This window comes from Protopterus annectens, chromosome 11.part0, assembly GCF_019279795.1.
Source record: "Protopterus annectens isolate FY-2018-M chromosome 11.part0, PAN1.0, whole genome shotgun sequence".
In the NCBI taxonomy this organism is placed as follows: domain Eukaryota; kingdom Metazoa; phylum Chordata; order Ceratodontiformes; family Protopteridae; genus Protopterus; species Protopterus annectens.
In genome coordinates, this window is record NC_056745.1 from 493,071,337 (window position 1) to 493,085,982 (window position 14,646).

Genomic DNA, 14,646 nt, shown 5'->3' on the forward strand with positions numbered 1-14,646 from the left:
CACCATAGACCCCTATGGTGGGGTCTAAAGCCATGTTGGGTAGGAGTAAGGAGATTGTTGTCAAGAAGGTGTTTGATTGAGCATGGATGCACCTTTCTAAAATTTTAGAAAGGGGGGACAGGATAGCAATGGGTCTAAAGTTAAAGGGCTCAGTAGAGTTGCCACCTTTGTGAAGAGGGATTGTATAAAAGGATTTCTATATATCTGGGAGAAGGGCATCAGAGATGGAATGATTAAGTATAGTGACAGGGTAGGCGATGGATTGTGCAGCTATTTTTAGGAAGTGGGAGGGTAGTTGGTTGGCAGAGGAGATTATTAGTGGTAATTGGGACTGTTAATTGGGGATTTCGATCCAGTATCAATGTTACTTTTCTAGTTAGTACAGTGACTCTCTCTCTCTCTCCCCTAATCACACTACAGGTATAATTTTGGTTCAGTATCAATGTTACTGTTCTAAGTATTAAAGTGACTCTTCTCTCCTTAATCACAATACAAGTATAATTTTGATCCAGTGATCCCACACCCTCCCTGGCTATTATTGCATTCAGCTTATGCTTGTCACACTTTTTTGCATGTCAGTCTCTGAACTGTACTCAACATACAATCCCTTTTCTCTTTGGAAAGTTAAAATTAAAACAGACTGCATTTCTAATCACAAAATGAATGTGTGCATGCAAGGCTGAGTCAGAATGATTGTAGAAGTCATTACCATGTGATGAAAATTTTGAGAATTATTTAGAGAAAAAAAACAATGAGGGATAAGATGTTTGACTGATGTCATGGCCACTGTGGTGAGCATCATTGTTCCATGAGGGATTATCACAGGTGAAAGCAGACATGGCAGCTGGTCTGCATAGCAGGGAGATGAGAAAGTCCATTAGCTCATCAGTCAGAACATGCATGGAGACCAGTAAGGAAGGTGAATAAAGAAGCAGAGTGCCATACAATTTGATGAAACAGAAGGAGTCACTTCTATGCTGTTAGGTAATTTCCTGAGTGAGCAGATAAGAGATTCCAGTGCAGGGCAAAAAGGGAGTCATCAGCTTGTTAAAACTGACAAAGACATTCACAGATACAATGAAAACACCACTTCTTAGAAGGATTATGCTTATGCAAATGGGCCTGCATGTATTTTCACTAAGTACATATTAAAAGGATGATATGTTGTGTATCTGTGTGGAAAACATGATTGTCAGATTGGTATCAAACTATTTTTACCATAGTATATTTTCATTTGAGAGAAACACTGGGGAATTTGTACATGCAATATTTTTGAGTGTTTCTGCAAATTGAAAAATATGCTGGCAGAAGGAGATATGTGGTAACACTTCTTTGAATATGGTGGTCAACATCTTTAAATATTTTGACATGGAACGTAATTTTTTTCTAAATATTGTTACCTAAATCATTTTAGTAAGAAAATGCAGTATTTCAAATATAAAAGTTTGAGATGCAAACACTGTGGAAAATTACTTCAAAACTAAATTTTGTTGGCTGCAAATAATTCTGAGGACTCCACACAGTGTATCAAGATTGCCTTTAGAGATGAAATACACAGTCAATCACTGTCATGACAGAAACCTTATAAACAAAAACAAAAATGTTATAAACAGCATAATATAGCTGTCTGTCTCAGTCTTGAGACATAATTTTAACCCAGGATGGAGAAAAACAAACTACATATTTGTTTATATGACTCATGAAAATATCTAATTTCTTACCTGTGTGTGGGCAATGTTACAATTTCTTTTCAGCCATTTAAGACACATCAGTTTCCATAGTTTCATATAGTAAACTAATTTTTGTTTAAAAGTACCATGCAGTCATTTAAGACACATCAGTTTACATAGTTTCATATAGTAAACTAAGTTTTTGTTTAAAAGTACCATGCAGTGTTAGTGATAGCGTGTGTGTGTATGTTTGTGTGTGTGTGTGTGTGTGTGTGTGTGTGTGTGTGTGTGTGTGTGTGTGTGTGTGTGTGTGTGTGTGTGTGTGTGTGTGTGTGTTTGTGAGTGTGTGTCTCCACATATGTAAATATATATTTTGTTATAGTGACAGCTTACTTTACAAAGAAGCTGTCATGGCTAAAATGGGAATGATACCGCAGAGTTAAATTCCTGTTTCATATTTTTGGATGGCTGGGATGGCTGGGTAGACTGGTGGTAGATCTTGCCAGTAGATTTTTTTCTGCTACCACCAGTGATGACCTGGGTTTGGTAACAGACACTAATCATCAGAGTTGTAAGAGTGAAGTATAGGATAAGTCATGCAATGATTGTAATTCCTGTTCAAGAAGTAAGAAGCAATAGTTCATGTAAGGCAGACACAAATAATGTAGACATTTTGGACATTGCTGTCATTATGAATCTTCCCTCGAGTAACAGGGATTGATCTACTTCTCCTCCTCCTCTCATGTCCTTCCCTGCTGGCTCAAACTTAAATTTAGTTCAAACTTCTGCCCCTCCTGCTTCCAGTATTCTCAGATCACACACCCACACCTGCACCCCCCACTGAAATCTCCCAAGAACAAGTTCTTAAGGCATTATCTAAAATTAATCACACTATATCTGTTTGGCCAGATAACATACCAGGCTGCCTACTGATCAGTCTGATATGTGTCTTGTCTAATCTCCAACAGAAGCTATTCAATATCAGCCTTAAGCTTCATGCTAGATGAACAGAGGACAATAAAAGTCAATGTCCTTGTATTCAGTGTTGCAGTATTCTTCACATATGGGCTGTATTTCATCCAACGACCCAACATCTGGCCAGTATACAAAAGCTTCATGCTACTGCTTGTACATAGGACGCTGCACATAGGCTGAGGGAATGTCAGCCATAAAAGGGACGTCCACATGTACAGTCCTCAGAACTTTCTCACCGCCATTTGGAAAGGTTGACTCTTACATTTGGTCTGCCATTTGGAACTGCATTGTTTCTTCAACTTCAGATAAGTACCCAATAGGGGATTTATTTGTTTGCTTCTGGCATTGCTATTTGTTAATGTCATCCAGAAAGGGCATCTGTAGGTGTCCCTAAATCATTACGTAGTTGTCTGTCTGCTCTTAATTTGTATCTGGAGAATCAAAGGCTAAAACATTTGGCTAGGGAATCTGTGGAGGGTTCTGCTAGCTCCTCTGAGCCTTCCATGAAGAGGAAGGTTGGCAAGGCTAGGCCCAAATCCGATTTGGCTGTGCCTTCTCTCTCTCACGTACCCCTTGAGGTTAGTGAAAACCTGTTGGTGCGATCGGAAGTTGAATCTGCTTCTCTGGCAGGAACCTTATTAAAAGCTGTCAGGGGTGTTGAACCAAGCATGTCTGAGGCTTTGCAGACATCTGGTTCGGACGATTTGGGGGAACCATGGATGCTTATTTCAGAGCACTCGGATGCTGCTGAGGTTCTTTTGCAGCAAGAATATCCAGCCATTAGACCTATATCTGACCCTGTTCCTGCATTAGAAAAGCCAGCTAAAAAGAGACAAAAGACTATACATGTTGTACTACCTTCCACCCTGATGTCGGACTGGGAAGTTTTTCCTCTGGGCCTTCGTGGCCTTTAGGCCTCAGGCTTCTGCCTCTCCTATTGCTGGTCCTGCTTTCTCTTCTTCTCTTGTGGTGACCTTATGCTCTCAGGAGTCTTTCCTTGCTATTGCAGCCCAGGACTCTGATTCAAGGGGGTCTTCCTCAGATGAAGACTCCTTACTATATTCCACTCAGATTACTTCCCCCTTGGAATATGCTTCCACAAGGAAGAGTCCATTGGGGGGGGCTCACCTATGGAGGAACTTTCTTTTGGGGAAACAGTAAATAAGATGCAGGAAGGTTTTCAGTGGGATTCCTCTCACATTTCAGAAGAGCAAAAGAGATATTATGATTTGCTTCAGGTGGAGGCTTCTGCTCCTGCTGCTGTCCCTCCAGTGCTTCCAGCCTTCCTTGATGCTTTTGCTTCCTCATCTAAAACTCCTGATTCACAGGCCCCAGTGCCTAAAAGACTTGACCATTTCTACAAGGTCCCTGAGGATTGTAAATTCTTTTTTAAGTGTTCTTCAACCGACCCAGCTGTGGTTTCCATCTCTTCAGACAAATCCTCAAGAGTAGTTCCCTACACAAAATTGCTTCCCTCTGACAAAGAAAGTAAAACCTTGGAAAGGTTAGGTAAGAAAGTATATACTTCCTCAACCCTAGCTATTAGGACCATTAATTACCAGACTCGTATGTCTAGGTATTCCCTAGCTTTGCTATCTCCGGCATCTCAGGCTCTTGTCTCAGCTTCCTGATTCTGATGCTAAGTCCTTGACTCTTTCTCTTATAGCTGCATCTTCACAGGTCACTAGACACTGCATTAAGTGCAGCTATGATGCGGTTGAGGCTTCTGCTAGATCTGCAGCTTCTGCTTCTGTTCTTAGGAGGTACTCTTGGCTGCATCTACAGACCCTCCCAGATGACATCAAGGCAAATGGATAACTCTGCACTTTTCAGTACGGCTGCTGCTGGTCTGTCTAAGGCACTCAAATAAAAGGTAAGGAAGTCCAAGACTTAAAATACTTGTTAGTTTCTCCAGTGCTTAAATTTCATAGAAACTTTCTGGCTAAGACTCCTTTTATTGAGAAACCTTCTAGAAGACCACCACATTCTAAAGCTGTTCCTTCTGCCCCATCTCCACAACAGCCCTTTCAGCATAGGTCAAGGACTCTGTGACAATCATCACAATTTTCCAAGTCATACTTCCCTTTCTCTCCATCTTCATCTTTCTCTTTCAGCCTGGGAGGAGATCATTCAGGTTTCATGGGTGATTTCCATTATTCAAAATGGCTATTTCATGACTTGGAAGTCTCTTCCACCTTTTCAGGGGATTCTTCAACCTCCCTCAGACCAACTTCATCTGTTTCATCAGCTGCTATCTCAGCTGTCTCTTCACTGCACCATTCAACCAGTTCCTATACATCAGCAAGGAAGGGGATTTCATTCCAGGATGTTCCTTGTTCCAAGAAAAGATGGTCCCTGGAGACCCATTTTGGACCTGTCAAAGTTAAATACCTTCCTGGTGGTGCCCTCCTTCAGAATGCTATCCCTTTAGTCTCTTCTCCCTCTTGTTGCCTCCTCAAGCCTTCTTAGTCTTGCTGGATCTCAAGAATGCTTACCTGCATATCCCTATTCACCCTCTCTTCAGGAAATACATTTTTCAGTGGGTTCTTGGCAGTTTCAGTTCTCTGCCTTGCCTTTTGGTCTTTCCACAGCCCCAGAGTTTTCACAAAGTGTCTGGCCTCAGCCATTGCCTTCCTAAGACTGAAAGCCCTTCAAGTTTGCCCTTACCTGGATTACTTGTGGTTTCTGGCCAGCAGTCCAGCTTTTCTTACTCAACATCTAAACGTTGTTATTCCCTTTCTTCAAGGCTTGCGGTTCACAACACATTTCAAAGGATCTTCTCTTTCTCCCAGTCAGGATCTCATTTTTCTAGGGTGCAGGTTCAATACAGATTTGATTATGGTGTTTCTTCCTTCAGAGAAAGCTTAGTCTCTCACAGCTTTCATGGAATGTCTTCTAACTCTTTCCTCCATCACTGCCAGAGAGTTCCTCAGACTTCTTGGGTTCATGGCCTCCACAATTCCCATGCTGCCTTTTGAAAAACTTTATATGAGGAAGTTCCAGTGATTTTAGAAAACAATTTGGTGCTAGCATGCACATCCCTTGGAGACTGCCATTCCTCTTCTTCCTTGCTTAAAGACAGAACTAGGATGGTGTGTGCAGCAACTCAGTAAGAATCCAGGTCTACCTCTTCTCATTCCCCAACCAGTGCAGGAATGTTTTACAGATGCCTCAGACTTAGGATAGGGAGCAACATTAGCTTCCACAAAAGAGCAGGGACTATGGTCTCCTTCTCAGAGAAGAGAGCACATAAATGTCAGGGAAATGAGGGTCTTGATTCTAGCCTTACGAGCATTGCATCCTCTGTTTCTACCAGGCCCTCTCAAGATTCTCACAGACAATACTACAGTCCTTCGGTACATAAACAAGTAAGGAGGTACAAAGTCGTATCTTCTTTGTTGCCTGGCCATCAAGGCATGAGAGTTGGCTATTCAGTACAAAGTCATATCGCAGGCTGTGTACCATCCCTCTGCTCAGAACCTTCTGGGAGATGAATTGAGCAGATCAATGACACCATCCCATGAGTGGATTCTTCACACGGATGTGTTTCTAGACCTAGTTAACCTGTGGGGTACTCCAGAGATAGATTGATTTGCCTCCCCACAGAACAGACAACTTCCTCTTTTCTGTGCCAGGGTCCCTCACCCTCAAGCATGGAAGGTGGACACCCTCTCTTTCTCATGAAAGGGTTGCTTCTTTATGCATTCCTCCCTTCCCTATGATTCAGGAAGTCCTATTGAAAATTTAACAGGAGAATCCAAAAAGCTTGTTAGTGACCCCCTTTTGCCCAAGACAGCATTGGTTCCCTCTTCTTCTGCAGTATTCCAAGGGCCATCACTACAAGTTGCCTCACTGGATGGACTTACTCAATCAGGACAAGGGACCTCTGATTCTTACACTTGTCAACCCTTCAAGTAACTTTGTGGGTGATCAACTTCTGATTATATTTTAGGCACCTTTTCTCTAATGACATGCTTCGAGTTTTGCAGGAGGACAAGAGACCCAATACAAGGAAATCGTACATTTCCAAGTAGACAAGATCTTTTCCAAAAAGAGAAAAAGGACCCTCTTAGGGTGGATATTCCTTTGGTATTATCTTACCTGTGTGAGTTATTTAACATTGGTCTCTCTTATTCTTCTATTAAGGTCCACTGCTCTGTTTTATCTGCTTGCCTTCCACTGACCCCGCCATTGGCTTCTAGGTTGGTGGTCAAACTTTTCTTGAAAGGCGTCCTGCACTTGAATCCATCCAGTAAACCAGTTATGCCTCCTTGGGATCTTAATTTTGTCGTGGAGAAGTTGACTCAGGCCCCCTTTGAACCAGCTGTTTCAGCTTCTCTTAAAATTTGTACTTTGAAAGCAGTGCTTCTGGTAGTCATTACCTCTGCCAGAAGGGTTTCTGAGATCCAGGCATTAATGTCTTCACCACCATTCCTAATTTTCCATAAAGATATAGTTTCTTTGAGAACTAATCCTTCTTTTATGCCTAAAGTGGTTAACGACCTCTCTTTAAATCAGACTTTTCAGTTGCCTACTTTTTTACTATCTCCGCAATCTCCTAGTGAGAGGATTTTGTATTCCTTTGATGTAACTAGACAGCTTAGATTTTATCTGGATAATACAAAGTCTATTAAGAAATCTGATAGACCTTTTGTGTCCTTTCATCCAGGGGCTCTGGGGTGGCCTGTTTCTAAGCAAACTATCTCTTCTTGGATTTCTAAGGTCATTGTACTTTATCAACTTCATGGAAAATCCTTATCTTCTTCTGTGAAAGCCCCACTCCACTAGAAAAGTTGCATCCTCAGGGGCTTTCTTCAAGCATCTGAACAAGCAATCCATTCTAGAAGCTGCCACTTGGACATCAGTTAATGCATTCATTAAACATTACAAGTTAGATAATATTTCCAGGGCAGGTTTTGTCAGAGCAATCTTGCATGTTTTTCTAGAAAATGGGTCCTCCTAATTTTTCTATATATTATTCCTCCTCCCTGAGTCCCTTTCCATCTTTTTCACTTACCCATATGTGAAGAATAGTACAACATTAAATCGAAAGACATAGAATAGTTGTGCAAAATCTTACCATAACCATAGATGTCCTTCTCTTCTATGTTGCAGTGTTCTATCCCACCCACCTTCCCCCTACATCTTGCTCATTCCTTGGATGACTGGCCTTTGGGCATTTTCTAGTTTCCTCATGGGGCTACCTTTCTGAGGATTGTACATGCAGACATCCCTTTAATGGCTGACTTTCCCTCAGCCTACATGTGACGCCCCCCCCATACAGGCAGTTGCATGAAGCTTTTGTATACTGGCCGGACATTGGGTCGCTGAGTGAAATACAACCCATATGTGAAGAACACTGCAACATAGAAGAGGACATCTCTCATTACATTATTGAATATAATTCCACTTCTGGCATGTTATTTGTCACTCAATTTGAGAAACATGAAGGGTTCCTAACCACCCTCTTTCTGTACATATAAATGCATGTATATATGCATACTTAGTTTCTTATAGATGCTTACATTGGGATCTGTGTAAGTTTGTGCTTAAAAGCAAAGATTTTAGAAGAGATACGGCAAGAATATGAAGAAAATCAGTGGTGTTCTGAAAAATTGTGGATAGTTGAGAGAAATGGTAACCAGATCCATATTATCAAGCTATTACAGCTTTTTGCAAAACCTGTTTTTTGTATTTTTAAGTGTGTCTCTTAAAATATCTTTTGAATATCATTAAGGAGCATATTTCAATGCAAACTTGGCTGCTCAAGAAAATTTAAGTGTCCAGACTTCTTTCTATTAGGATATATCCAATCAGCATGTACATTTTGGAATGGCCTTTTATTGTATAATTCATAACAAATACTTCAGCATGTTTTATTTAATGGAGTATGCCTCAGTGAGGTGATCTATATTACAAGATGCCATAAGCCCATATATTGCAGGTGGCACTTAATAACATAAAGTCTGAACTCTTAGTGAACTAGTATCTTATTTTGTTCTGGAACATTACCAGAATTCCAATAACAAATGAAAAGTACTGGACTAATGACTAGGAGTAGAGTAGAAGCAGGCATAGCAATAAGAATAAGATAGTAATAGGAGTAGGAGGACTAGCAGTAGTAGTAGTAGAGTAGTAGTAGTAGTAGAGTAGTAGTAGAAGTAGCAGTAAGTATAAAATAGTAGTAGTAGGCATAGCAATAGCAGTAAGACAGTAGGAGGAGGAGGAGGAGGACTAGCAGTAGGACTAGAGTAGTAGGTGTAGAAGTAGGAGTAAGATAGTAGTAGGAGGAGGACTAGCAGCAGAGAGTAGAAGCAGGCATAGTAATAAGAATAAGATAGTAATAGGAGTAGGAGGACTAGCAGTAGTAGTAGTAGTAGTAGAGTAGTAGTAGAAGTAGCAGTAAGTATAAAATAGTAGTAGTAGGCATAGCAATAGCAGTAAGATAGTAGGAGTAGGAGGAGGACTAGCAGTAGGAGTAAAGTAGTAGCTGTAGTAGGTGTAGAAGTAGGAGTACAGTAGTAGTAGGAGTAGATAGTAGTTGTAGCAGGTGTAGTAGTAGGAGTAGATAGTAGTAGTAGCAGGAGGAGGAGGAGGAGAAGCAGAAGCAGGACTAGTAGTAGTAGGAGGACTAGCAGTAGGAATAGAGTAGTAGCTGTAGTAGGTGTAGAAGTAGGAGTACAGTAGTAGTAGGAGTAGATAGTAGTTGTAGCAGGTGTAGTAGTAGGAGTAGATAGTAGTAGTAGGAGGAGGAGGAGAAGCAGAAGCAAGACTAGTAGTAGTAGGAGGACTAGCAGTAGGAATAGATTTTGGAACATTACCAGAATTCCAGTAACATATGAAAAGTACTTGACTGATGACTATAATTTCCAACTTTGTCTTATAATGTCATGTTAGATTGTTCTGTTAACTTATTATAAAATAGTAAACAGGAAGGAGTCATGCTTTCATTGCTTTTTTTTAAATGGCATTTTCATCTAAATCATATTCAAATGGAAATTAATATATATTTGACATTTTTAAGGTGAATATATTTTTTTCTTTTCATGATGTCCTTTCTCATATAGTTATGTGTGTTGCAGTTTTGTGCTATTAGAATGGTGTCAGGAAGTATTACAGCCATATACATTAAGTTAAGATACTGCTGTACTTCAAAACAGATGTACTAAGGAAAAGAGAAACAACTGTGGAATTGTTACCATAGATTGCGTAGTCATTCCTGCAAGAAGGAGCAACGAGCACTTTTAAAAGTAAGCAGTGCCATTATTATCATACCCAGAAAATTTTGCTCTAGCCGATGCTAATGAGACAAAGAGTGCATTTAAACCTGTAATAAAATAAACATTAATAAATAAAGCTTCTAATGTTTTTGTCACTCTAACCAAATGAATAAAGGTAGAAAAGATGACATACTGAAAAAATATATGTGAGAAACTAAGAAGCCAGAATATTAGTTGACTTCTGTAAAGCAAATGTGAACATTGTTTCTCCATATGCTTTCTCCTTGTATCCTATAAATTATATTTTAAATATGTCAAAGGTTTGAGAATGCACTGTAGAGGAACACAAGGACATTGTTTTTTTTTTTTTGCCTTAATACTAATGGAAAATGGAATTCATTACTGCCGTACACATTTGAACAAGTGCTTACTGAATGTAATAAATCAGCTTGACTGCATGGCCTATGAACTCAGTATGTTTCTGCTCATTGTTGCATGAAGATGCTACCACAGCCTGAGGGGATCCAGATAGAATATGGACAAAGCTTTGTGGAGCACATGGGGTGAGTCTGCTTGTCAGTGATGCATTGAACTGAAAAACGGATTACATGCAGATAATACCACAACCGGTACTTCTGTATGTGACTTTAAAGAAACTGTTTTCGTCCCATATGCAAAAGAGTCCTATGGACTTATTTGCTTGTTATAGAGTGAAACATGGACCAAATATATGTGACCAGATGCCAGTCAGCAAAATGTATGTTGCCTTGTCTTGGTGACATATCAGCCTATCTTAGTGTATAGTTGCAGATCATGTTCATCTTAAAAGTAGACTCTATTAGGCCTCAAAACTGAAAAAGCAAAATGTCTTTTGAGAGGATGTAAGAGGATGGGATTATTTGTATGTCAACAGTGTTTCTGTTCCTTGTTGAACAGTTTTAGGCAAATAAAGAAATGTGCATGTCCTGTTTTAAGACAATATGCAGTTTAATCAACTGAAAAAATATAGAACACTCTTCCTAAAGGCATAAAGTCTAGTCCTAAATGTTTTCAAAAAAGCTCCTACCACAGTGTTTTTATTCATGTAATTATTATGCTTATTTTTGTCTATTTTGCACTAATAGTGTTTATTCTTAGGAGCTCACTGTCATAAAACAAATTGATTTTGTATTCAAGAGGTGAACAGTAATAAATCTGGGTTTGTCATAACCTTTACTACCAACATATAACTTCTACATATTTCATTTTTGAAGTGCTATCCTTGGGGAAAAATAAAATTAATAATTTCACCCTTGCAGTAATCTGACAAGATGCTTCCATGTGTTTTGGAGTTCAAATAATGTAACATGTATTTCAGTTTTATCATATATCAAAAATGTGCTTAGAAGGCCATGAATAGACCTATATACATATTTTTTTCCTGCAGAGGCAAACTCCCACCCCTGCCCCATATCCCATTTGGGAGTTGCTGTTGCATCCCTGCTACTTTTGTCAATACTCAGAGAAAAAACAAATATATATTCCCTGCACTCCTAAAAAGTAAGGTTACTTTTTATGACCTTCAGTGAAATGAGAGTAAAAGCTTCATTTTCAAACCACAATTCTTAAGAAATGCCTCTCTTACCAAATGGAACAACAGCTGTGATGTTATTTACATTTTGCATTATTTACACATACTGAACTTAAACAAATATATATATAAAATGAATGGTCAAAATGTTAAATGATCAACATGAAAATATTGACCATAACATCCTGACAACTCAATATATTGACAACCCTAAACACCATCACCCAGCACATTGAAAAAGAAAACAAATTGGCTTTTCTGATATGCTACCCATAACCCTATCACTCAAATTTGTGTGAGCAATGGTAGTGTTATAGAAAGTGCTTTTTTTAAAGTAAACTGCATTGTTAGGTTAGGAGCAAGATTAGGGTTAGAATTAGGGTTAGGGTTAGCACGTATTGCAAAGGTGGGCATGGTGGCCTTGATGCCTATCCTTACTAATGCATGCTAATCCTAATCCTTACCTTGCCCCTCCTATTAATGCCAATCCTGCACTCTGTCTTAGAAAAAACCTTTCCATACTACTACTACTATTCAAAGTATATCTGAATTTAGGAGCAGCTTATATCTCTGAACGTAGGGCTAGCATTTGGTTCACCGATTGCAAAAGGAAGCTGTTTTCCTTTTGCAATCTTTTTTTTTCTTTTGTATGGTTTAGGTTTTTCACTATGTACATTTTCACAATCCTAGCATTAATCACCTCTAGCATTAATCACCTGTGTTTCAGTGGTTGTGCATTTCAATGAATCAGCATACACCTTCTCTTTCATTATACACATACACAAATGTGTGTGTGTGTGTGTGTGTGTGTGTGTGTGTGTGTGTGTGTGTGTGTGTGTGTGTGTGTGTGTGTGTATACACACACACACACACACACACACACACACACACACACACACACACACACACACACACACACACACACACCACACATACCCCTAAAATATACTTCAGCCATGATGATCATATTGGGTGAGAAACCACGAGGTAGAGGTTTTTTGTGGAAACTGTATTTTTTGTGAAATTGTTTTCAAGACAAAGTTTTTTACCTCACATAATACATCTAAGAAGTTCAAATGAAGAAAAAATGTCCACTTCTGGAGCCGATGTATTACAACCCAAACTGATATTTATTTGTAAAATTCACAAAGGAAAATAACATCCGCAAAAGGAAATAACATCCACAATAGTCAAGCGCTTTCGTCAAATGACTTCTTCAGAACACAATTATATGGCCTCATCTCATTTTATACTTGTTGGTATTGAATCTAATTAACCAATAATTAACATTTAAAATGGCAATGTACAATAGTCATGAATATATACAAAATGCTGTTTAAAAAACAATGTTTCTGAAATAAAAAAAATAGTGTTTAAAAGACAAAACAACTGTGAATATTAAAACTGACATATCACAACTTTGTAGCCCTGAACCTAAGTTCAGGTTTAATACTGATGGCGTCATTAATACCTGGAAATTCTGTGGCGTTTAACTTAAGTTGCCACCTAGCTTCTGCCCTTAATAGTTTATTAGTCCAATCCCCCCCTCTAAAATCCACATTAACTACTTCTAAAATAGCAAACCTGAAGGTGTGGGAAGGATTACAGTTAATATGTTTAAAAAGTGCATTTTTTTCATCTTTTTTTGTAATGCTATAACAATGTTCATAAATCCTACGGTTTAACCTCCTTTCCGTCTTCCCTATATAGAAACATTCACAGACCTTGCATAAAGCTAAATAGACAACACCTGTTGTTGTACATGAACCTGGGGACAAAAATACTTCAATTTCGTATGAACCCAATCTTAGGGGTTTCAAGAATATAACAGCAATAGTCACAAGCCCCACATTTGGTAGTCCCTTTCTTTTTATAATTCTTTTTTGGGTATTTGTTTTCCAGAATACTTTTCAAATTGCTATTAACCCTATAGGTGAACAAGGGTTCAAACCCAACAGCTGACCATAAATCCTTATTTCCCTTCAACATGGCCCAGTTATTTTTAATGATCCTTTTAACATCACTTGAGGTTTCACCATATGTTAAAACCATAGCCTGGGAAAATCCTTACCTTCATTTTGGTGTTTGTCTATAATTTCCTCAGTTGCTCCTAATAAAGGTTTGTATCTAACATTCCATTCACTCATAACTTGGTCTCTAATCCTAGTTAAAAAAATCAAAAGGATAGCCTCTACCAAGGAACATATCCAAAACTAGTTTTGTCTCCTCTTCAACAAAACTAAGTTTAGAACACATTCTGACTACTCTAACCTATCTGCCCCTTTACAATATTCCTTTTTGTGTAAGGGGGGGTGGTTACTAGAAAATTCCAAGTAGTCATTAGAAAAAGTAGATTTTCTGAATACCCTAGATTGGAAGCTTTTACTATCAGAAGTTTTATATTGAGGATTTGATTACTTGTCCCCTGAAGGGGTAGTATATTTATGTATATTTGACTGTGGCCTAGTTCCACTGAGGGGGTAGTATATTTTATGTATATGTGACTGTGGTCTTGTTCCACTGAAGGGGTAGTATATTTATGTACATGTCACTGTGGCCTTTTTCCACTGAAGGGATAGTATATTTATGTATATGTGACTGTGACCTTGTTCCACTAAAGGGTTAGTATATTTATATATATGGGACTGTGTCATTTTTTACTTTGGACAAACATCTTGTATGTTTAAAAAAAGGATCTCTCTGCATCAAAGAGATCCTAAATACCAAAGGGAATGAAGTGCTTTGGTAAAACATACGTTTAAGCACACTCAGGCATATTATATGTTTATTGACATCAATAAAGTTAAATTATGTTGGACCCAGTGACAAACAAAAAGATAGATTATTAATTTGTGAGCCAATATCCCACCAGGGTTGAATGAAATTCTGTGATGCAATTTAATATACATTATGCCACTATATGGTGCTTTGTGTTTGATATATAGATATATAAAAAATATTGTTGAGGTTGGTTTTAAAAACTGATTTACAGATTGTGACTGAATAAAATTGATGTATTATTTATTGTATTGCGTATATATATTTTTCTGTTCCCACATCTTTCCCTTCAAATACTTGTAAGACTGGCTCCTGATTATGCACTAAAGAAACCATGTTTGTCAGGGGCGAAGTGTCCTCTGCTTTGGTGGTGGTGGCTGCTGTTAATAACAACATATTTTATACTGTGAAGTGGACTGCTGCTTTCTTGTTG

At 38.6% G+C, this 14,646-nt stretch overlaps 1 protein-coding gene across 3 annotated transcripts in view; it reads left to right on the forward strand.

The window, feature by feature from the left end:
- The window catches only part of LGR5 (leucine rich repeat containing G protein-coupled receptor 5), a 1,626,452-nt gene that overhangs the window by 797,208 nt on the left and 814,598 nt on the right, over positions 1-14,646 (forward strand). The gene's annotated exons all lie outside the window — the stretch shown is intronic.